We start from the raw sequence: 26,294 nt of genomic DNA on the forward strand, positions 1-26,294 counted from the left end.
CAATCCCATGGCAGCCGGTTGTGCGTGCCGGGTTGACCAGATGGATTCCTTCATCGGCAAGGGCTGCCGCCTCAGTGTACAAAACACTGCTACAACAAAAACAGTTTACCAACCACCAAATTTTCAAACAAATCAAAATGAATTTTTTGGTTAACACATACTAGGGCAGATATCAATTTTTACACATCTATAAAAAATTCGGATTTTGATGATATTTAATATAGAAATCATATCGAAATTCTACCCTACCGGTTCCGCCCGGTCTCTCATTGATACCGCTGATTGTTCGCGACTGCCGTTGCATCTACTCCGCGCCTTGTAGCTCACAGCTAAGCTTCTCCTGACAGCAATGAACACCACACAGACTGGAGCTCAATATTCTAGACTGTGTGGTGCTCACAGCTACCCCGTGCCGGGTTTTTTATGTGTTGTGTGATGTGACCAAAATATTAAAGTATTGATATCCTCTTAATAGTTGTTGTTGTTGTTGTAACGGGTTGTTGTGTTCTATCTTACGTCTGCTTGTTTCTGTTGAGTGTCCAGATCCAGAAACTCTGCTACTAAGATGGGGTGCGTCCAGAGGGATCTGGGTCTGAGTCGAGTGGGTCTGGCTGGGCAGTTAAACAGATGACGTGTCGTGTGGTCCCTGGTCACAATCGGGACATACATCTTGCACGTTGGCATCAATCCTATTTGATGATTTGGATGGTCTCTGCAATAACAGCCCAAAAGGTATTGCTTAGACAGCATGTAGTTGTCTTCGCACTGGTGGGGTCTTTGTCTCCTGATGGGGGTGTTCCACATGAGCACTGAGGAGACAGCCCGTCGAAGAGCGCATTCTGACAGATGTGAATATTATTTCACAGACCGTCCAATTGCTTTGTACGTGGTCAACAACGATTCTTTGTCAGCATCCCAAGTGATGCCGACCAGTGACTTTAGAACATTGTTTCTGCTTTTGACTCTATCGCAAATTGCTGTGGCATGCGGGGAGTATGTGTTGGTTAGGTTAGGTTGAAAAGAGGGTGCAGATATTAATCCGCGCCATGCCAATATAGACATACACCTAAGTCAGTAATCGGCTTGTTGTGCGCTCTGAAACTATAAAGTAACCTCTAAAAAAAATAAGTTAGGAATTCCGTGCTACTTACAAAATCCTTAATTGTTTTCACTGCCACTCCCCTAATTTGGTTCATGTCTGATATTGTGTCTCCACCTAAGTACTGGTATCTGTTGGACGCGAAAGCCGGGCTATGACAAAGGAAATGCTCCAACGTCTCATATTCCCCGCATGCCCTACACATGCTATCACTTGCCGCACCCATTTTACAATAGTGAGCTCGTAGTCCTATGTGTCCCGTTATGATATCAATAGCTATACTGACCTCCTTCTTATTTCCTTTCAGTAATAGCCTCGTCTTCTCACGATCTGGATCCCCCCATACGATTTTCGCCGTCCTACCGACCGTTTCGCTGTTCCACAATGTTGCATGCGCATACGTCGCCCACTCCCTTAACTCGAACTGCGTCGACCCGAAAGGCGGGTTAACCAAGTTTATAAAGGGCAGTCCTCTGGCCTTCACCGCCAAATCGTCTGCCCTTTCATTTCCCCTTATTCCGTTATGGCCCGGCACCCAAACGATGCGGATTTTCCCATCCTCAGAGAAGGCTCCTGCTTACACCGCAAGACTGTTCGAGACCTTACCGTCCTGGTTGTTATTGCCCTTATGGGCAATAAAGGTAAAGATGTTCACACTCGACGTCCTCGCGTTAGCACCACACCACCTCATGCATTCCGTGATCGCCCGGATCTCCGCCTGCAGGACCGTATTATGATCAAGCAATCTATAACAGATGTCAGTCCCTGGGTTTTCAATGTAAATCCCCAGGCCCACTCAGTCCTCTAGCTTTGATCCATCCTTGTAACATGATCTTACAGATGGCAATACTAGGGTTCCGTCAATCCAAGACGGTGCCGATGGCAGCATTGAGTCGCACTCAACCTCAAGGTTCATCTCAGGTATCCGATCGGAAACCTCTCCCCTTCCTTCCAGGTTTCCTATGAGCTGCTCCCTCAATCCATTCTCCCATCGCTTTAAGTCTCATAGCCGCAGTGGCTGTCTCACACTTAATCTGTATATCAATGGGTCGGATATCTAGAATAGTCTCCAGTGCCCTAGTGGGCGTGGTCCTCATCACTTTTTCTCCATAACAGTCCACCAAACTACTGAGGCATAAGTAAGTATTTGTCTTATCACGCTCCTGTAGAGTCAGTGGACTATCCTAGGATTCAGGCCCCATTTCGAGTCTACGGCCCGTCTACATAGTGCCCAACATCTGTGAGCCTTCTCAGTACGCTCCTGAATGTGACACTTCCAATTCAGTTTTCTGTCCAAGATCACACCTAAGTATTTGACCTTGTCAGATATCGAAATCGTCTTATTGAGGAAACGTGGTGCGTTAAATTGGCCCACCTTCGTCTTCTTCGTGAACAGGCATATTTCAGTCTTTCATTCATTCATTTTTTTTTATTAATCAAACATCGCCCACCCGGGCTTTACATTGATAGATTGGAACATTTTCAGGTTTTTATAATACAAAAATCAATACTAAAATCTAATAGAATACTATCACTTAAATAAATAGCTAACAAATTTATTGAATTTAAAAAAAATGTTTTTTTTTGTTAATTAGTAATATAGTCTAACGCACAATTATCCGTTCAAACACCAATAAAAAGCAGCAAATGTGGGATATTATCAGTGATGAAAATGAATTCAATTGAGTTGCCTATAAAAAATGTTGGATTAGCTTAGACTTAAAAGTTTGTTGACATACTGAGATGTATTTAAGACTAGCCTAGACAAGCGAATTACAAATGATCTTTCAAATACAACATGATTGAAACTTTCAATACGAATTTGAGAGTTCCGGGTTGAATGCAAGAATTGAAAGTAAGGAAGAAGGTAACTGGGTTCACGGTACTTAAGGATATTGAAGAAAAAGCAGAGGCATCTAATATTGAGAAAGTGCTCAAAAGAACATCCAAGTAATTGTTTCGCAAAGTATTCGTAGTCTTTTCTACAACGACGACCATAAACAAACCGTAGTACGCTGTGGAAACACTTCTGAAGCCTAAGCAGATTAGTCCTATTAGATCCGGAATATACCTCAGCACCATACAATATATGAGGCATCAGCAACGTATGAGCCAGCATATATTTTATTTGTGTGGGTAAGATAACATTTAAATTGAAGAGCTTTTTAAGTATAAAGTTAAGTTTGGAGCAAATTTGTGCAATGTGCAAGGAGAATACAATATCCGAATCAATTATAAAGCCCAATGAGGTCATAGTATCAGTCGATGTGACAACATTGTTTTGAACAATAATATGTTGAGGAGAGTATTGATGACGTGAGCTATTAAATACCACGCATTTTGTTTTACCAATGTTAATTGTTAAGTTATTTGACCGAGCCCATTGGCAAACTCGTCCGATATCTTCATCAAGGTTCGAGATGCAACTTTCTAACGTACCGGAGTCAGTTGTACTTAACAACTGAAAATCATCGGCATATATTGCTAAGTCTACATGCTGTACACAAGAACAAACGTCATTAACATAGAGCATAAACAAAACAGGTCCCAAGGCAGAATCTTGGGGTACACCAGTAGAAATAGAATTAACATTAGAAACACGATCTAGGCAGACTACATACTGCGAGCGATTTGACAAAAATGACATAAGAAGTCTACAAAAGATATGTGACAAATTGAAATTGTTAAAGAGTTTTAAAAAAAGAATGTCATGGTCAACAGAATCGAAAGCTTTGCTGAAGTTAAGTGCGGCAAGAATACAGGGATTGCCTTTATCAACAGCACGTCTGAACTCATCAGTAAGTTTGACCATAAGAGATGTGGTACTGTGGTGTTTTCTAAAACCCGATTGATCTTCTCTGGGTTAACATTGAGACCTCTGGGTCTAGCCCACTCTTATGCCATATGCAAGACCCTTACGGCCCTTCTGTATAGCTCGTTCGGATCCTTACCCCTTAGAAGTATTATAACATCGTCTGCGTTGCAGACGGGTTCAAATCCCTCCTCAGCCAGCATCCGAAACAGGTCATTTATGGTGGTCACCTATAGGAGTGGCGATAAAATGTCCTCCTGTGGCGTGCCCATGCCACTTTCTCCCTTAAATTTATGCCATTGGACAAACAATTTATCCACCTGTTCCTTAGCATATGGTTTATACAGTCTCTAAGGGCCTGGACCACCCGGTACTGGTATAAGGATTGGATCAGTGTGTCGCTCCGCACATTGTCAAAAGCCCCCTCGATGTCAATGCATACCGCCAGTTTGTACGTTTTGGCATCGAAGGATTCTTCTATTTTATGTACAACCTCGTGCAGGGCAGTCTCCACCGACCTTCCCTTGACATAGGCATGCTGTTTGTATTTGAGCAGTTCGCTGGATGTCATACTCTTTATCATGGTGTCCACAATACGTTCCATGGTTTTGAGTAGAAAGGACGTAAGGCTTATGGGTCTGTAGGCCTTTGGTGTCGCATAACTTGGGGCTTAGGTATAAACACCACCCTTGCCTCCTGGCAGGCTTTTGGGGTATATGAAAGTCCTAGGCACGCTGTGAAAATTTTGGCCAGACGAGGCGCCAGATAGTCTGCCTCTTTCTGTAGTAACGCCGGTAATATTCCATCAGGATTCCTTCACCATAAATTCCGTTATTATAAACCTTCGATTAACATCATTATTCAAAGATTCCGGTGTCTCCGTGAGTCCCATCGTATCCTGTGGAAAATGGGTTTTCATCAAAAGCCTCAATATATCCTCCGTCTACTAAAGTTTCAGTTTGGACATGGGTTTTTGAGAGAAACTTTTTTATCTTGGCGGCGTCATTAACGCTATCGACCTGTTCGCAGAAAAGCTTCCAGGAGGCACGTTTTGTCGCTCTGGTAGTTTTATTGTATTCCTTGAGCCGTGTGTAATACACATCCCAATAAACTTCCGCTTTTTTACGACGTGCTCTGTTAAAAAGTCTACAAACCCCTTTCTTAATATTGCGAATTTCCCCGGTCATCCAGGGTTTTTCTTGGGCTGATTTCCTTTCCCGAAGAGGACAACTATGTGTAAGAGCTGTCGAAAGTGAGGCCAAGTATATTGGGACACTTGATGGTCGGAATCATTTCTTCATCGGCCATCATTTTCAGCTCAGTATTCACATTTGTGATGAACAATGTGGCTGAAGATTTGGTAGCAGATATCTTCAGATCTCTTGCAGCGAAATATGAGGCAAGTTCGTTGAAGTAGACGTTTAACATATCGCAGATGTCATCAATTGCTTGGGGGCCTGAGGCCATGATCGTACAATTACTTGGATGTTCAAAAGAACATCCAAGTAATTGTTTCGCAAAGTATTCGTAGTCTTTTCTACAACGACGACCATAAACAAACCGTAGTACGCTGTGGAAACACTTCTGAAGCCTAAGCAGATTAGTCCTATTAGATCCGGAATATACCTCAGCACCATACAATATATGAGGCATCAGCAACGTATGAGCCAGCATATATTTTATTTGTGTGGGTAAGATAACATTTAAATTGAAGAGCTTTTTAAGTATAAAGTTAAGTTTGGAGCAAATTTGTGCAATGTGCAAGGAGAATACAATATCCGAATCAATTATAAAGCCCAATGAGGTCATAGTATCAGTCGATGTGACAACATTGTTTTGAACAATAATATGTTGAGGAGAGTATTGATGACGTGAGCTATTAAATACCACGCATTTTGTTTTACCAATGTTAATTGTTAAGTTATTTGACCGAGCCCATTGGCAAACTCGTCCGATATCTTCATCAAGGTTCGAGATGCAACTTTCTAACGTACCGGAGTCAGTTGTACTTAACAACTGAAAATCATCGGCATATATTGCTAAGTCTACATGCTGTACACAAGAACAAACGTCATTAACATAGAGCATAAACAAAACAGGTCCCAAGGCAGAATCTTGGGGTACACCAGTAGAAATAGAATTAACATTAGAAACACGATCTAGGCAGACTACATACTGCGAGCGATTTGACAAAAATGACATAAGAAGTCTACAAAAGATATGTGACAAATTGAAATTGTTAAAGAGTTTTAAAAAAAGAATGTCATGGTCAACAGAATCGAAAGCTTTGCTGAAGTTAAGTGCGGCAAGAATACAGGGATTGCCTTTATCAACAGCACGTCTGAACTCATCAGTAAGTTTGACCATAAGAGATGTGGTACTGTGGTGTTTTCTAAAACCCGATTGATCTTCTCTGGGTTAACATTGAGACCTCTGGGTCTAGCCCACTCTTATGCCATATGCAAGACCCTTACGGCCCTTCTGTATAGCTCGTTCGGATCCTTACCCCTTAGAAGTATTATAACATCGTCTGCGTTGCAGACGGGTTCAAATCCCTCCTCAGCCAGCATCCGAAACAGGTCATTTATGGTGGTCACCTATAGGAGTGGCGATAAAATGTCCTCCTGTGGCGTGCCCATGCCACTTTCTCCCTTAAATTTATGCCATTGGACAAACAATTTATCCACCTGTTCCTTAGCATATGGTTTATACAGTCTCTAAGGGCCTGGACCACCCGGTACTGGTATAAGGATTGGATCAGTGTGTCGCTCCGCACATTGTCAAAAGCCCCCTCGATGTCAATGCATACCGCCAGTTTGTACGTTTTGGCATCGAAGGATTCTTCTATTTTATGTACAACCTCGTGCAGGGCAGTCTCCACCGACCTTCCCTTGACATAGGCATGCTGTTTGTATTTGAGCAGTTCGCTGGATGTCATACTCTTTATCATGGTGTCCACAATACGTTCCATGGTTTTGAGTAGAAAGGACGTAAGGCTTATGGGTCTGTAGGCCTTTGGTGTCGCATAACTTGGGGCTTAGGTATAAACACCACCCTTGCCTCCTGGCAGGCTTTTGGGGTATATGAAAGTCCTAGGCACGCTGTGAAAATTTTGGCCAGACGAGGCGCCAGATAGTCTGCCTCTTTCTGTAGTAACGCCGGTAATATTCCATCAGGATTCCTTCACCATAAATTCCGTTATTATAAACCTTCGATTAACATCATTATTCAAAGATTCCGGTGTCTCCGTGAGTCCCATCGTATCCTGTGGAAAATGGGTTTTCATCAAAAGCCTCAATATATCCTCCGTCTACTAAAGTTTCAGTTTGGACATGGGTTTTTGAGAGAAACTTTTTTATCTTGGCGGCGTCATTAACGCTATCGACCTGTTCGCAGAAAAGCTTCCAGGAGGCACGTTTTGTCGCTCTGGTAGTTTTATTGTATTCCTTGAGCCGTGTGTAATACACATCCCAATAAACTTCCGCTTTTTTACGACGTGCTCTGTTAAAAAGTCTACAAACCCCTTTCTTAATATTGCGAATTTCCCCGGTCATCCAGGGTTTTTCTTGGGCTGATTTCCTTTCCCGAAGAGGACAACTATGTGTAAGAGCTGTCGAATGTGAGGCCAAGTATATTGGGACACTTGATGGTCGGAATCATTTCTTCATCGGCCATCATTTTCAGCTCAGTATTCACATTTGTGATGAACAATGTGGCTGAAGATTTGGTAGCAGATATCTTCAGATCTCTTGCAGCGAAATATGAGGCAAGTTCGTTGAAGTAGACGTTTAACATATCGCAGATGTCATCAATTGCTTGGGGGCCTGAGGCCATGATCGTACAATCGTCCGCATATGATACGATCTATATGCCATCTGGGGAAGTAGAATGGAGGATAGGTAAAGGTTAAACAGTCCTCTTAATAGTCTTCAATTTTAGCAAAAAAATAAATAAGTTTATTATTTTATGAACATAAATATTAGAGCATGTGTCGTTTGAGGGCAACCCTGCTCGACGGTAACCCTGTTGTTGCAAAATGCTGGTGCAACTGACAGCAATGAAGTACAATGGCTGCAATATCCCAAGCCAATTTGCAACATATCTTCATTTTGTTTATTGTTTTTGTTTATTTTTAAGCCATTTTTTTTGTATAAATAGGCCCTTCTGGCAAATACTTGTTCTTTAAACATTTTATTCAATGTTTAAAGTCATTTTGTGTTATATGTTTGGCGGCAAGTAAACAACGTTAAAAAAAGCCGTGGACGGACGGACATTTTGTGTTATTTTTAATGCAAAATTTATTTTGAAGAAGCCAGCCCTCAAATTTTTGCCAAATTTTGCATTAAAATCAAGCCAGCCTTTTGTGTGAATTGTGCTACTTACCTTTGTGATCGAGATTAAGCCAAGTTTATGTCCAATTGTCAAGATCAGCCAAGAAAAACAAGCAGCAGAAGCACAAAAGGAACCCCGCCAGCCCGATATCAGCAATACGTCAGCGAAATGTCTGTCATCCACTCACCAAAGTCAGATACGCCAGCAAAAAGCCAACAAAAACAGCCACAGCTACAGCCAATGGACGGTACTACTCATGTCAATACGATTAATCCGCCTTCTCAATTACAGCACCAGAAAACTGCAGCCAATTCACCAGCCGGGACATCAAAACCTGTAAATGAAGTCGGTGAGTTCATGAAGCAAATGAGAGTGCAAATGGAGCAGATGCAGCGTCAAATGCAGGTTATGCAAAGTGAGTACATTGCATCAACGAAGAAGATGCAAGCACAACTTGTTAATACCGCCAAACAAGTGGAAACGCAGTTAGCCAATCAAATGACGTCGACGTCGCTGTCCGCATTACCTACATCGACGCTGCCACAGCCGCCATCAAATATGCCAGAATCAATACTGCCAACATCTCAGCCATCACTGCCACCACCAAATCAGTCACAATATCAGCCGCCACAGAATCTTCTACAACAGCCGCCACAACTGTCGCCTCTACAACAGCAAGTTTATCAGCCAACGCCACAATATCCGCCGCCATCACGGTCTATAAATTCGGATATGTCTGTCCACAATTCGTATCCACAAAGTTTTATATCTGTTCCACACAAGAAAATTTATCCTCTTCCCACATTTTCAGGTCTTCCAGAAGAATGGCAAACCTTTTATGAAGCGTACGAAAGCACCACAGCCGAATTTGGATATAACAGCCTCCACAACATTATGCGCCTCAGAGATGCTATCAAGGGTCGAGCCAGAGAAACCGTCGAATCGCTGCTATGTAATTCTGCCAACGTCGACACCATTATACGAACGCTGCTTGAAACCTTTGGTCGTCCGGAACAGCTGATTAGAAGCCAAATTGAAAAGGTTCGTGCCATTCCACCTTTAGCCAATGACAACCTGGAAGCCCTGGTCGCCAACAAAATCTCGAACATGGCCACATTTGTCAAGAACGTGAAGGGAGATCACCATCTTTCCAACCCTTCATTGTTGAGCGAACTGGTCGCTAAACTTTCCACAAGCCGCCAAATGCAGTGGGCCGAAAAATGCCTCCAATTACAACAACCAGCCACCATAGTTGACTTTGCAGAATGGCTATCAGTACTGCGTCGCCTGGCCAATATCGTCCATGACACCTTGTCGTCAACTTCGACCAATGCCGCATCAAACCGCCGCCATTTTGCTGCTACTGCACCGCCACCAAACCGAAAATACGTCAACGTCACTGTCAGCCAATGTCCAGTATGTAAGGGTGAGTGCACTAACATAAAACACTGTACAGAATTTTTAAACATGTCCATCGACAAAAGATGGAACACTATAAAAGGGTTCAAGATTTGCTTTTGTTGTTAAAAACATGGACATCAAGTTAAATTTTGCCACACAAAACGCCGTTGTGGCGTTAATGATTGCCCAAAGCCACACAACAATTTATTGCACAGTACACTTTCACAATCACAACCGGAGCCAGCGACCGAGCCAACTTATTTGTCGACGACGGGTGGGACACAAAATAACCGCACGGTCACGTCCGAAGCACAACGACCACAAACCGAAAGACGAAATTGCCATGCAGCTCATTCTCCCGATAATGTGCTTTTCCAGATTTTACCCATAACTTTGTATGGGCAGCACAAAACAATAAGCACTTACGCCTTCATTGACGACGGCGCCAACGTTTCTATGCTGGATCTGGAAATAGCACGAGAACTTGAACTCCATGGAGAACCTGAGCACTTGGAGCTGCAATGGCTTAATACTCACCGCGTAACACAGAAAACGGAAAAAATTCGCGTGAACATCAGTGGAGTTGGCCAATTTAACAGAAAATACTTACTTTCCAATGTTTACGTTTCATCGGATATGTCATTGCCAGTACAGAGTTGCCATATAGCTCATTTTATGAAATCCCAAAAAAGTGACAAAATCGCCAATTTAAATATGCGGGATTATTCTAATGTTCAACCAAAAATGATTTTAAGCTTAACCCATTCTTTCCTAACAGTTCCCATTGAGACGCCTACACTTTTATCCGAATTTGGACCCATTGTGTCAACCACCAGATTAGGCGCTGTTATATATGGACCAATTCCTGGTGAAGAACCAACAAACATAAAGAGGAATAAGGAAGTGTGTGTACCAAAATGATGTTTTGAAGGAGTTGAGCGATATGATGCGTGGTTATTTTGATGTGGAGACCCTTGGAACCAAAATACCCGTGAAACCTATAAAATACACAAAGCAAGTAAATGGCCGATATGAATGTTCGTTGTTGTGGAGAGAAGATGTGAGACCGATCCCTGACTCATACAACATGGCTTTGAATCGTTTGTACTCTGTGGAACGTAAGATGGCAAAAGACAGTGAGTATAAAATGGAATATTGCGATAAAATAGCAGATTATGTTAAAAAAGGATATTGCCGTAAATTATCGGATGAAGAAAAATCTATAATGCGCGAACGGACCTTTTATTTGCCCCATTTTGGTGTAATAAATCCAAATAAAAAAGGAATTCGGCTGGTTTTTGATGCGGCGGCCGAGGTTATGAACTTCTCATTAAACAAAACCTTACTTCCTGGTCCTGACATTAATAACTCATTAATTTCAATTCTTTTTAAATTTAGAGAATCCCCCATTGCTGTATGTGGTGACATACAAGAGATGTTTCACCAGATCGCCATTGCCAGGAAAGACCAAGATAGCCAAAGATTTCTGTGGAGAGATGGCAATCCTGATCAGCCTGTGGACACTTATGTTATGGAAAGGCTTATTTTTGGAGCCACCTGTTCACCAACCATTGCCCAATATGTCAAGAATAAAAATGCGACAAAATACATCGAAAAGTCACCAAGAGCCGTCCATGGTATCATCGAACGTAATTATGTGGATGATTATGTCGATTGTTTCGAAACTGAAGATGAAGCCCTTAATGTTGTTCGCGAAGTGGTAAGGATCCATAAATCCGGTGGTTTCCATCTTCGCAACATAATATCCAACAGTGAACGAGTGGCAATACTATGTGGTAATAATCCTGGCAATGGCGACAACAGTGGCAACTTTCTTTTTGGTGACAGCATAGAACGGGTACTCGTTATTCATTGGGCACCAAAGACAGATGATTTTTGTTTTCATTTGCGTTTGGCCAAAGTGGACAAAAATATATTAAATTTTTTAAAGGTGCCAACAAAAGGGAGATGCTAGGCCTAAATATGTCCGTATACGACCCATACGGATTCCTGTGCGACTTTATGGTGACGTCAAAGGTGCTAATGCAGAAGGTCTGGAAATGTGGGGTAAGTTGGGACGAGCAATTGCCGTCAGAAATTTATAGCCAGTGGAAGTACTGGTTGGAGCAGTTATCGAGATTGGTGGAATTTAAGATTCCAAGATGTTACGCCGGTGGTTTTAGCAGCAGCAATGTTGATCTACATGTCTTTGTGGATGCAAGCGAAGAGGCTATGGCAGTTGTGGCATATTGGAGAGTGGTAAGTGTCAGTGGTGTTAAAGTGATGTTTGTAATGGGCAAAACCAGCTGTGCCCCGACACGGTATCACACAATACCAAAACTGGAATTGCAAGCTGCTGTAATGGGCGTTCGAATGAAAGAGGCCATATTAAAAAACCATTTGTGCTGTGTTAATAATGTTTTCTTTTGGTCAGATTCTTTTACGGTGATACAGTGGATTCGGTCAGATATCACCGAAAATACAAGCAATATGTGGCAAATCGTGTGGCTGAGATATTGGACGGCAGCAGCATTGAACAATGGAGGTGGTGCCCTGGTAACGAGAACACTGCAGACGAAGGAACTCGCTCAAAACTGTTCAAGCCATATGAACCCCAGGATTCACTGAATAAGGTTAGGCCAAGCAATCAGCCGACATACAATTTGTAGCGTGTCACCCTATGTCTGATTAGAGAAGAGCGACATCTGGGTTTGAACCGTCTGTGTTTTTTATGGCAGCTGGTGAATGCAACCCTGCGTTACCAGCATATGTTACCTCCACATACAAATGTAACTACTACAATAAAAATCGAGGAAACCATATGTTATTTGTTTTTGCGATTTTGGAAAACAAAATTTTATGATGGTTCCTCGGTGGACATGATGGCTTGGGGGAACCATGATGGACAGTAAAGGGAAGATGACTAGTTCTTTTTGGATGGAGCCGTGCAAGGAGTAAGAGGTGGTGTACAGAAGAGTGTTGAAAGTGGTGTTTTCAAAAAGAAAGAAAGTCTTTTTGGTTTTGGATTCGGCAGAGAAAAGGAGGCGGAACTGGCTTTTACCCAACAACAAAGAAAAAGACCAAATTCAAAGTTTGTAGTGATTTATTGAACTTTCAGCACATTTGCTGAAAGAGGAAAAAAATTAACTATAAATTATTGAGAAGTTTTAAAAGCTGTAACAAAATAAATGAAAATAAATACAAATTAAAAACTAAAGAGCTGAAAAAGAAGATTATGAAAAAAAAGGTGATTAAAATAAATCGAACTGAAAGTTATTAAAAGCTGAAAAAGAAAATCTATGAAAACTCTGGAAAAAAAAAAGAAATGTTAACAAATTAAATAAAAAGGAACCTGAAAAGGGAAAAGTTTCGAAACAAAGCCAAAGAACCTGAAAAAAAGGAAAATACCAATGTAATAATAAAAGACCTAAAAAAGAGAAAAAAAAAAAAAAAAAAACTAAAAACTAAATCAAAGTCAATAGTTAAAAATCCTAAACTTGAAAGTCAAAGACAATAGACACCACTAAAGTTGATCACAAAATAACAAAAAGCCAAACGCGGAAACATAAAGCTACACCTCCACCTCCTCTGTCCATCGTGGGAAGCTCTATATCAAAAGCACTGGTCAGCCGACAGTGCTGCAGGTACCCTTTTCCTCACAAACACTATTGCGGGACGTATACGTGAACTTAGACGGACGGACAGGACCTTGACACACATATTTCCTACGAATAAAAAGAAGGTTATTTGTTAATAAAGCGGCTAGGCAGGCAAACACCAGACACTTACCTTTCTATAAGTAACACAGCGCTAGAATAAATAGGCGCTGTCCTCAGCTGTTAGGTCGAGCTCAACCTAGGGCCAGGGGGTAAAGATTCTAGACCTTTTGGGCGGAAAGGAGCCCTTACTGCTGTTGGTGTTCGCTTTGCGAACTTAGGCCTTTAAAAAAAAAATAAACATATAAGACATAAAAAAAAAGCCAAAGCTTTTATTTACGGGAAATACAATACAGCCGGAATACACATACTTACCACAACCAGACGGACGGACAGACAAGAGGAAAGCGTGGGCACTGCTCAGCCGCTCCAGCACTGACTCCAGTTAGGAGAGACGACCCTGAAGGAAGGCCAGACACCATGAGAAGACCCAATACACCTGTGGAGGAAGGAGAATTTTATTACTATTTTTCTCTTTGAAGGAGAGGAGTTTATATAAACGAAGTTTTTTAATTGCCACTATACAATTCCTTGTTTTGTTTTCTTTGCTTTTTTTTTCGTTTGATTGAACTTTGTCTGGCAATGAATTTTTGATTCGGCTTAATAAATACATACCGTTTATAACGTTTGAAATGAAATTCGCCTTTGCCTAGTTTTCATTTCACAATGGAGGAGTAGTTATCTAAGGTAAGAAGGGGCTAGTGCACCAAGCTGTAAGGGGGGATAAGGGAGACCGATTCTGGGGTATCCAAAACTGTTGGACAACGGATACCATGGTTGGGGTGGGCCGTCCAGGGCACTGTAGGATGTCTCAGTGCCCCCTGAAGAGCGAATCCATAGCGGAAGGTGCGAGTAAGAAGGCGAAAGACATGCCTGCCTTAACATAAGTGGGACCCTGTGTTTTTCATTTCCATCCAGAGCTGGTTTGAAATTTGAATTTTTTTTGTCACCTGTCTCTGGACATGGTGTGTTGGCAAGAACCGCGCCCCAGACTGAGCCACAGCCGGAGCTCTAACGCCAACAGCCAGCGCTCGCCAGCACACTATGTCCCCTTTCTCCGCTGAGACAGTTCGGACCCTCCGGGGTCCACGACAAGAATGGCGCCCGCAACATGGGGCCCGAGTTATCGGGTTGACCGCATCATTTTATCGCCACAGCCAGCAACTGATCGGATTTCGGTTACCGGATTGAGTCCCGATCGTAAGTTTTCAAAAGCTTGGATCGCGTGCCAAACTGGTGGTGACTGGAAGCTGGTTAGATGCAGGATGTGGCACGGTGTTTTACTAATCTTTAACTCCCGTAAGTCACGAAGCTTAAGGATTTTGGTATCCGCATTTCGTTTGCGACGGGCCTGAGGAGAGAAGGAGATGCCATTATATACAATAGTTAACTGCAATAGCCCAAATTACTTTTGCTTACCTGTCCGTCCGCTTAATACAATCATACCCATGAGCCAAAGCACATGAGACGTTGTTGGGTTTATCTTTATGTGTTCAACAACAGCCGTGTGGTTATGTCCGTAGGTAGCAAACGTAATACCAATATACTACAGCATCTCAGGGTCATACAATACATTACGGCAGAGAAGGCAGTTTCCGGATACGTTTGGAGAAGTCCTATTTGGAAACTTAGAATGCTTCGCTTATCCGCTTGGATTTGCTCTTCTCTCACTTGTTCCCCACCTTATGTTAGGATATATGCACTACCCTTTCTACCTGGTTTGTGAATTTTGGATTTCATACCTGCAAGAAAGAAGAAAAAACGTAGAGTTAATATATTTTGAAGATTTGTTTGGCTGAAGTATTTTGTTCTTCTTATTTTTGAATTTTCAATAGATTAGTAAGGATTATAGGTTATAGTTAGATTTAATGGTTAATACAAGGGCAAATAGTTACTCTAGTGAAGTTTCTGGTCCAACCACATCGGCTATGGCAACGACAACAACAACCACAGTAACTAGCCTGGCGACAGCCATCGTCACCACAACAGCAACCACAGCAATATCTATGGCCACAACAACGGCAACAGTCACACCTATGATGGTCACGTCGGCGGTTTCCAGTCCGGCTTTGTCCGTATCGGACATGTCGGACGTACGTATAACCCCAGACACGCCGGAATTCAGCAGTTTGACAGCTCAGACGGTACAGAGAGAGCGAAGGGAGAACCGGGAGGCGAATAATATACGCCAAGCGCTTTACCAAGCTCCACGAGAAGGAGGTTCCCTAAATGCGGTAATAGATTCGGCGATTGGTGTGGGACAGTTGGAGCTAATCAGGTTGCTCGATGAGAAGTTGAGGCAACTGGTACCCCAGCTTGTGCAACAGAGCTTGAACAACTTAAATATTGCAAAGAACCCAACAGTCCCAGAGACAGCAAACACACAACCAGCTCCACCGCCCACGGCAGGAAGCCAGCTGATGCCGCCATCTGGTCCATATCCGAGAGGCCACGAATACCGAGAGCCAGCAATGAATCAGGACTCAAACTTTTCAGCCGAAGAAGCACCGCAGAGACCACAGAATGGGTTGCCATCCCCTCACCAACCGACGGAACAGTACCACCATCTAGGCAACCAGTACACCAATCTCCCGAACGCTACAAACGCATCAGCACCGCCTTATCAGCCAATGTACCCGCAGGCGAGGCTAACTCCAAATCGCCAGTATATGAGGAAGATAGACGTGGAGAAGTGGCGGGTTAAGTTCGATGGCACATCCAGGTCGATAAGCGCCGAAGACTTCATTTTTCGCTTAGAACAGCTTCGGGAGGATTACCAGTGTGAGTGGGATGAAGTTCTGGTGAAGTTCCCACAGCTCTTAGAGGGACCGGCGGAGGAGTGGTATTGGATGCAGAGAAGATTGGGGTACACGCGCAGCTATCCAGAGTTGAAGCAGGCATTCCTGGCCCAGTTTCGCAAGTTCGAGAGTGACTTCGACATCCAAAGGAAGATGATGGACCGAAGACAAGGGTCACATGAGTCATTCGAGGACTTTTGCAATGCCATGCTGCGCCTTCGGCATCAGCAACGCGAGCCCATGAACGAGCAGATGATGGTTGAGATGATGAAAGGCAATTTAAAACAGGCAATGGCAGCCTTAGTCTTCCCAATAAAGATGTATGGGCTGCAGCACTTCAGGGAAGAGTGCAAGAAAGCCGAGTTATTGCTGGTTAACCAACGGCAGTTCGCTCAAGCACACCGTCAGCAATTTGCTCCTAGGGTAAATGAGCTTGAGTATGAACAAGAAGAGCCGGAACTAGATGTAGAAGCCATCAGTAGACAGTCCAGTTGCGTCTGCTGGAACTGTCGCGAAAAAGGCCATGGTTTTATGGACTGCCCATCTACCACGAGGAAGCTGTTTTGCTATGGCTGCGGAAGGGAGAACGTGGTGAAACCAAAATGTCCGCGATGTCAGGGAAACCGACAAGCGGGCCCGACAGAGGGGGAAACGCGCCCGAAACCAATGCACCCCCAGTAGAGGCCGATCAGGTGGAGCAGGATTCCACTAGAATAACTATTTTAGAGAATAAGGTTAGGTTTAGTAATGAATTAAGGAATGGATTAGAAAATGAATTAAAGAATGAAATAAAATTAAAAAAGATAAGGCCTTGGCACATGCGAATGGAGGAGTATAATCAAGCTAGAGCTAGAATATTTAATGAAGTTAATGAAGTAGATGAATTGAACAAATATAATGGGAAAAATGAATTGTACGATAGAAGTGTATTACATAATGTTTTAGGTATAGGTAAGGTAAGTCCACTGATCTCTACGGAATCGGAACATGCCCTAAACAACCCAAAGAGACACTTACGAATCAAGAGAGCTAGAGAGCGGTATAAGTCGAGAAGGAAACTCAGGCAGGAGATAGCCTCATCTACCCTATATGAGGGAGAAGACACTCGTCTTTACTTGCGAGTGAAAATTGGAAATGAAGAGGTCGAGGGGTTATTAGACAGTGGCGCAACAGTCACCGTCTTAGGCAGAGGCTGTCTAGAGTTAGTTGAGAGGGCGCAGATACCGATTTTCAAGTTTTCAGCACAAGTCGGCACAGCGGACGAGACACCTCACAGGGTTGTAGGACGTATTCGAGCCCCGGTAAAACTTGGCAAAATAGAAAGTGAGGTAACCTTTTTCTTAGTCCCCACTTTAAGTAAAGCACTATACCTTGGGGTCGATTTCATGAAACGTTATAAATTGCTAGCCAGTGTTGAAAGTTTGTCGTTGGAGGACGAGGCAGAAGATGACCCTATTGACCCATCCCAGCACCGATTGGACAGTGATCAGAAGGGTAGATTAGACGAGGTCATATCTCAATTTCCGTCTTTCGAGATAAGGGGATTGGGCAAGACATCCTTACAGACACACACTATTGACACGGCAGATGCAATACCAGTAAAGCAACGACATTACCCTGTATCCCCAGCAGTGCAAAGCCTAATGTATGCAGAGCTGGATAGGATGCTTGACATGAAGGTCATTGAGCCCAGTGAGAGCCCTTGGAATAACCCAGTGACATTAGTCCGGAAAGGCACAAAAAATAGGTTATGCCTGGATGCTCGAAAGCTCAATGCCCTTACTGTCAAGGATGCTTATCCGCTCCCAAACATTGAGGGCCTTCTTAGCCGGCTAGGGGATACGCATTTCATCTCGAGTGTGGATCTGAAAGATGCTTTCTGGCAGATACCACTAGAGATGAAAAGCAGGGAGAAAACGGCCTTTACTGTACCAGGAAGACCCTTATACCAGTTCACCGTAATGCCCTTTGGGTTGTGCAACGCAGCCCAAAGAATGTGCCGGTTAATGGATAAGGTGATTCCTGCGCATCTCCGTGAAAGAGTGTTTGTTTATTTGGATGACTTGCTCATAGTGGCCCCAGATTTTGAGACACATCTCGACCTTTTGGGACAAGTGGCAAAGGCCTTGAAAGCGGCGGGTCTAACGATTAATGTGGCAAAGTCAAAGTTTTGTTTTAAAGAGCTACGATACCTCGGGTATATAGTTGGCGAGGGAAAAGTAAAGCCTGATCCTAGCAAAGTTTCTGCGATAGTGGAATACGAATACCCAAAGAATGTCAAACAAGTTAGGCGTTTCACAGGTATGACAGGCTGGTATCGCCGTTTTATTGCCGATTATGCGACCATCGCGGCACCTATTTTTGCGACATTGAAGAAAGGCCGCGGCTTTGAGTTTGGTGAGGAAGCCAAAATTGGGTTCAAACGGCTAAAGGAGGCATTAACCCGTAGTCCAGTCTTAAGACACCCTGATTTCCGGAAACATTTTTACATCCAGTGTGATGCATCCGACGTTGGCATTGGGGGTGTTCTATTTCAAAAAGACGACGAAGGAGGCGAGCATCCCATAGCGTTCATGTCGCAGAAGTTGTCCCCAGCGCAGAAAAATTACTCCGTCACCGAAAGGGAATGCCTAGCCGTGGTGATGGCAATAAAAAAGTTTCGCCCTTATATAGAGTTGATGCCGTTTACGGTCATCACAGATCATTCATCACTCAAGTGGTTGATGGGCAACAAAGAGCTGAGCGGTCGTCTGGCAAGATGGAGTCTTTTACTGCAGGGACACAACTTCGAAATAGAACACCGCCGGGGTAGTCAAAACGTGGTACCAGACGCGCTTTCGCGATATAACCTTGATGAATTGGAATTGCCATCCTTTAGCTTAGTAGACCTCAATGCGGCTGAGTTCAAGGAAGAGGAGTACCTTGAGAAGATCAAAGCCGTGGAGGCTAACCAGAATGATTTGCCAGATTTGAGAGTCATAGATGGCTTTCTGTACAAACGAACGATACCAGTGACTGTCGATCTGCCTTGCGAGGATTCAGTGTGGAAGTTATGGGTACCGGCATCGCTCACCGCGTCTGCCATAGAAAGAGCGCATTGCCCTAGTACAGCGGCTCATGGTGGCTTCCACAAGACGCTTCGTAGATTAAAGGAATATTATTACTGGCCTCATATGAGTGCACAGGTTAGACTTTTCGTCCAGAAGTGCCAAGTTTGTAAAGAAGCTAAGCCGAACAATCAGCCAATGCGTCAGCCGATGGAGTTAATGGTAGAAATCAGTCGTCCTTTTCAAAAGCTATACATAGATTTTTTAGGTCCTTATGTACGCTCTAAGGCAGGAAACTGCTACATTTTTATTGTCTTAGACCACCTGACCAAATATGTGTTATTGAAACCAATGGGAAAGGCAACCGCTCGAAATGTTATTAGATTTCTTGAGCAAGAAGTTTTCCACAAATTTGGTGTGCCCGAAACTATTTTATCCGACAATGGAAAACAATTTACTGGGAAAGATTTCGCGGCGTTTATGGAGGCTTACGGCGTAAGCCATATGAAAACGGGACTCTATTCACCTCAAGCTAACGCATCAGAACGCGTTAATCAATCTATATTGGCGGCGATTCGCTCTTATTTACAGGAGGATCAAAGGGATTGGGACCAAAACTTGTCCGCAATTGAGTGCGCATTACGGTCATCGGTGCACTCTTCAGTAGGCATGACACCTTATTTCGCTCTTTTTGGCACCAATATGATTACTCACGGCAGCGTTTATAGGCTAGCTAGACAATTAGACTCTTTGAAAGACCCAGAGTTTAATGCTTTACCAAAGTCGAACCATTTGGAATTAGTGAGGGAAGAGGTCAGAAAAAGGTTACAGAAGAGTTACCGCGATAGGGCTAGCAAATACAACATTCGTGCCCGAAGAGTCAGGTTTTTCCCAGGTCAAGAGGTCTATCGACGTAACCATCAATTGAGCGATTTCGGAAAGAATATAAACGCGAAGCTCAACAAGAAGTACATTAAGTGTCGGATTGTTAAGGCAGTCGGAAAATGCTTATATGAAATTGAAGACCTAAAAGGGAAATCATTGGGCGTCTACCATGCTAAAGACCTAAAGCAGTAAATATCTTCTAGCTACAAATGTGTCCGAGAAAGCAAATTGCAAATTTTACCCATGGACATTCCACTAAGGAACGGGGGCAGACTTCTCACATATCAGTGAGTGTAGTCCGTTTCAAGTTTAAAACTCGATGATAAGAGGCCTTTTTTGTATAGTCGAGTCTGAACGGCGTGCCGCAGTGCGACACCCCTTTAAAGAGAAGTTTAACATAGCATAGTACCTTACAAATGTAGGCCGCGGCGCTCCGATAAAAAGTTAATAAAAATTGAAATCAGTGACTTACCGTTTTAGTTATAAGTTGGATTCCATCACATGGGTCCAAGGTCAATAGGTTTAAGCCATTAGTGTAGGAAGCTATAGGATAAACGAAAAATGAATTAGAATTTGAATTATCTTTTAATTTTAGATTTAAGGATACTTAGCTTTAGTTTTGGCAGGCACGCAGTTTCTGGATTAAACCTAGATTTTTTTTGTTCGCCTTGGGCGGCAGTTTAGGCGGAACCGTCTATAGATGGTCATTTGAATTGCTTCCATAAAATTCCTTGCAAGTTACATCCCATGGTCAACAGGCGGTGAAGGACGTGTGTGTGGGTACGATGAGTAAATGGACCTAGAGAATTGGAACTTTATACTTACCTTATACTTACCTGAATTATCCGTCGGGGACTGAGATCGACGAAACTCGTGGTCTTACGCAGTCGCGAGTGCGGGGCCGCCAGGAGTGTTCCAGTAGTGTAATGTGCACAGGGGTTAGAACGAGGTAGTGCCATTTCTCTCTGCCTATCTGGGGTGCCTCGACCGCCGGAGAGCTCGCTGTCAACCTCGCAGTGGGTGACCCGTCTTTCTATCACTATGGCATCTTGGACATGGAGCGCGAGTTGCGGCGGAAGGCGTTTTGTCCGGACGAGAGATTGTCATCTTTCGATGCCGGCCCCAGGAGATCACTCAACCACGGTAGAGCCTCTTGACGACCTCGGTGTATGTCGGGCCGACCCGTCTTTCTATCGCTATGGCATCTTGGACATGGAGCGAGGGATGCCGTGGTGAGTGCAAGTAGGGGGCTGAGAGGAGTAATAAAGAATACGCCGTGGCGTATTATTTATTTGACACTTACCAGTTCATCTGCCCTGGGCACATTATGTCGCTGGTCCACGTCTGGTATGGTCCGTGCTCTCAAGCTAGGCGGCCGATGTGAGTTTGGTGTCGCTGTGGCACCTGGAAAGAGAACCAAAAGGAGGTTGATTAGTCAAATTGCATTGTTTTTTTTTTTTGCTTAAGTTGTTATTATTTTAAGATTTTCTTTTGGTTTGAAATTTTCAATTTTATTCAAAAATTTTTTGTTTTATTTTTGAAATTTTTAATTTTGGGAAATTTTTTTTTGCATAGAAATTTTTTTTTTTTCTTTTAACTTTGGAAATTTCATAATTTGTTTTAGATTTTTTTTTTTGTTATTTAAAATTTTTCTAAGTCATTTCACATTGACTTCATTTAAACATTGTAGCGTTGGTTTCGACGATTTCCTTTGGTATATTTATTTTTATTGTTTTTATTTCATGAACTTTTAATTTTCCTTTTTCATTTCTTTTAATTTTTTTTTTTTGGTATTAGCGCAATTTTTTTTTTTATAAATTTTAGTTTTTCTCTTCAATGTTGAGTCCTTATTTTGATTTGACATTAACTTTCTCACAACACTTTCACTTTGCGTTCATTGAACTTATAAATCATTCACAATATTTCAGTTTTTTCGTTTTCACATTTTCATTTTGGGTTCTTTCGATCTTTTTTTGAACCACAAGGAGAAGAGAGCTTCAACACTTGTTCTGTTTGCATTACATTCGTCACATGACACGCACACATTTTCCGCAATTACCTATGTTAGCTTCTCCTACTTCACTTTTTGTGCAGAGTAACTTGTATTGGCACTCAGTTTGTTTTTAGCACCCCCCACCTCCATTCATGATTTGAGTGGTTTACACATTATGGTAGGGGTACCGTAAAGTCATACGATATCATACGCATTTAAAATCACAAACACTTGCACATCAAAATGAACCGTTTTTTTTTGAAACCACGTTGGTTTGAGTTTTTGGTAGGTTACGGTTTGCAGAACCGCACGTAATTGCACTTTACATGACTATTTAATTTCATTTATTTTTATTTTCTGCCAATTTTCACTTTTTTGTGTCGGAATTTCAGTTTTTCCCACCTTTTTTATTAATTCTTTGACCGGCATTATTTGCTAACCGGTGTCTGTAGTTTCATTCACACACATATAGCACCATGAAACAATTTTAATATTAAGGTTCACTTTTCGTTGGAATTTTTAATTTTCTGCAGGGCCAACACTTAATTTTATGTTAATTTTTTATTATTTGCATTGCAATTTTTTTTTTTTTTTTTTTTAAGTTTTGTTGGCAAATGGTTTTTACATTAATTATCATTGTAATTTGTCCATTCATTTTTTTTATACACACACACACACGCACACACACCGAAATAGACCGCAACTTATAGAGATTTTGTTACACGCACTGTAAATTTTAATTACACACAGCACTTTCATTTTTTTTTCATTTCCAATAATTTTTTACACTTTACTTACCTTTTATTTAAATATTTTTTTTTGCGTATTTTATTCCGTCCGTCCGCTTCATAAATATCCAGTTAGTTTAATCAAGGTATATTTAATGAAGGTATAACTGGTTAATCGAGTACCGGGTTGGTACTACTCGACTCAAGGTATACTTATAGGTCAAGGTACATTTATTGGAGAAGAATTACTTTTTTCTTAAGGGGGCTACACCCACTGAGATAGGTTTGACTAATGCTACGTTCACACGTTATGTTATTATATACATGACAAAAGGTTGTTTTTCCCTCCCATCCTATGACGGTGACGTCTAAAGGATGATTGGGTTTGTAGCGTGTCACCCTATGTCTGATTAGAGAAGAGCGACATCTGGGTTTGAACCGTCTGTGTTTTTTATGGCAGCTGGTGAATGCAACCCTGCGTTACCAGCATATGTTACCTCCACATACAAATGTAACTACTACAATAAAAATCGAGGAAACCATATGTTATTTGTTTTTGCGATTTTGGAAAACAAAATTTTATGATGGTTCCTCGGTGGACATGATGGCTTGGGGGAACCATGATGGACAGTAAAGGGAAGATGACTAGTTCTTTTTGGATGGAGCCGTGCAAGGAGTAAGAGGTGGTGTACAGAAGAGTGTTGAAAGTGGTGTTTTCAAAAAGAAAGAAAGTCTTTTTGGTTTTGGATTCGGCAGAGAAAAGGAGGCGGAACTGGCTTTTACCCAACAACAAAGAAAAAGACCAAATTCAAAGTTTGTAGTGATTTATTGAACTTTCAGCACATTTGCTGAAAGAGGAAAAAAATTAACTATAAATTATTGAGAAGTTTTAAAAGCTGTAACAAAATAAATGAAAATAAATACAAATTAAAAACTAAAGAGCTGAAAAAGAAGATTATGAAAAAAAAGGTGATTAAAATAAATCGAACTGAAAGTTATTAAAAGCTGAAAAAGAAAATCTATGAAAACTCTGGAAAAAAAAAAGAAATGTTAACAAATTAAATAAAAAGGAACCTGAAAAGGGAAAAGTTTCGAAACAAAGCCAAAGAACCTGAAAAAAAGGAAAATACCAATGTAATAATAAAAGACCTAAAAAAGAGAAAAAAAAAAAAAAAAAAACTAAAAACTAAATCAAAGTCAATAGTTAAAAATCCTAAACTTGAAAGTCAAAGACAATAGACACCACTAAAGTTGATCACAAAATAACAAAAAGCCAAACGCGGAAACATAAAGCTACACCTCCACCTCCTCTGTCCATCGTGGGAAGCTCTATATCAAAAGCACTGGTCAGCCGACAGTGCTGCAGGTACCCTTTTCCTCACAAACACTATTGCGGGACGTATACGTGAACTTAGACGGACGGACAGGACCTTGACACACATATTTCCTACGAATAAAAAGAAGGTTATTTGTTAATAAAGCGGCTAGGCAGGCAAACACCAGACACTTACCTTTCTATAAGTAACACAGCGCTAGAATAAATAGGCGCTGTCCTCAGCTGTTAGGTCGAGCTCAACCTAGGGCCAGGGGGTAAAGATTCTAGACCTTTTGGGCGGAAAGGAGCCCTTACTGCTGTTGGTGTTCGCTTTGCGAACTTAGGCCTTTAAAAAAAAAATAAACATATAAGACATAAAAAAAAAGCCAAAGCTTTTATTTACGGGAAATACAATACAGCCGGAATACACATACTTACCACAACCAGACGGACGGACAGACAAGAGGAAAGCGTGGGCACTGCTCAGCCGCTCCAGCACTGACTCCAGTTAGGAGAGACGACCCTGAAGGAAGGCCAGACACCATGAGAAGACCCAATACACCTGTGGAGGAAGGAGAATTTTATTACTATTTTTCTCTTTGAAGGAGAGGAGTTTATATAAACGAAGTTTTTTAATTGCCACTATACAATTCCTTGTTTTGTTTTCTTTGCTTTTTTTTTCGTTTGATTGAACTTTGTCTGGCAATGAATTTTTGATTCGGCTTAATAAATACATACCGTTTATAACGTTTGAAATGAAATTCGCCTTTGCCTAGTTTTCATTTCACAATGGAGGAGTAGTTATCTAAGGTAAGAAGGGGCTAGTGCACCAAGCTGTAAGGGGGGATAAGGGAGACCGATTCTGGGGTATCCAAAACTGTTGGACAACGGATACCATGGTTGGGGTGGGCCGTCCAGGGCACTGTAGGATGTCTCAGTGCCCCCTGAAGAGCGAATCCATAGCGGAAGGTGCGAGTAAGAAGGCGAAAGACATGCCTGCCTTAACATAAGTGGGACCCTGTGTTTTTCATTTCCATCCAGAGCTGGTTTGAAATTTGAATTTTTTTTGTCACCTGTCTCTGGACATGGTGTGTTGGCAAGAACCGCGCCCCAGACTGAGCCACAGCCGGAGCTCTAACGCCAACAGCCAGCGCTCGCCAGCACACTATGTCCCCTTTCTCCGCTGAGACAGTTCGGACCCTCCGGGGTCCACGACAAATTTTTTGAATTTTTGACAGTAGTCGGCATTGAGAATGTCAACTTGCTCTTTGCTTACATTCTCACATTCGTTGATGGTTTGCATATGTCATTTATTTAAATTTGAATTTTGAAACATTTGAAATTTTCGAAATAAAAGATTTGAAAAATTACAAAAAATTTCGTGTGTGGATATAGCTGCCATATACACAGATGGGAGCTACCAGGCGCGTCCACAGGTTGTGGATAGGGGGATGCACCATATACAGGACAGTTGCAACTGCAGTCGCGAACAATCATCGTGTCTCAGTGAGGGGTTGGGTGGCCGACTCTTGTTTAAATACTAAGTGCCTGTGATACTCGATATGACAAAGCGAGTCCTATGAACCGGAACGAGCTTACTTATCTTTAGGAATTTGACGAGGTTAGCTACCTCCACTTGGAAATGTGGCTCCAACAACAACAAGGTCCCGATTTAAATCTTGGGCCAATAAAAGGCTCATTTGTTATTCTTTTCGACATTTGTGCTCTATATACTGATCGGTCTATATTTGGATATAGCTGCCATATATAGCGATCTCCCGATTTAAGGGTTTCAGGCCATAAAATGCCTATTTATTACCCGATTTCGCTGAATCGTGATGTGTGCTGGCCTCTTAGGAATCCATGTTCAATATGGTCCCGATAATTTCATATTTGGCTATAGCTGTCATATAACCCATCTACCGATATAAGGTTTTAGCCCCATAAATATAAACCAACTGAAGGCGCCCCGGTAGCCGAGTTGGTAGCGTGCTCGGATTGCCAGAGCGGGGGTCGTGGGTTCGATTCCCACCAGAGGCCTTGGTTGGTTTGTCGCTACTGTGGTATCACAATGGACATAAAATTGTCTAAGTGAGTCTGTAAAGGACTGCCACTCTTACCTAACCTAACCTAAATATGAATTTAAATTTTGATTCCGGTGAAATTTA

The 26,294-nt window shown here is 42.2% G+C and overlaps 1 long non-coding RNA gene across 1 annotated transcript; it reads right to left on the bottom strand.

Annotated features, from left to right (window-relative positions):
* Positions 1 to 23,651: 23,651 nt before the first annotated feature.
* On the bottom strand, positions 23,652 to 25,338 carry LOC131994298 (uncharacterized). Its single transcript, XR_009396609.1, has 3 exons — positions 24,565 to 25,338; positions 24,323 to 24,472; positions 23,652 to 24,258 (listed from the first exon to the last, which is right to left on the bottom strand). It is a non-coding gene; the product is annotated as an uncharacterized LOC131994298 (long non-coding RNA).
* Positions 25,339 to 26,294: the final 956 nt, after the last annotated feature.

This window comes from Stomoxys calcitrans, chromosome 1 (genome assembly GCF_963082655.1).
Source record: "Stomoxys calcitrans chromosome 1, idStoCalc2.1, whole genome shotgun sequence".
In the NCBI taxonomy this organism is placed as follows: Eukaryota; Metazoa; Arthropoda; class Insecta; order Diptera; family Muscidae; genus Stomoxys; species Stomoxys calcitrans.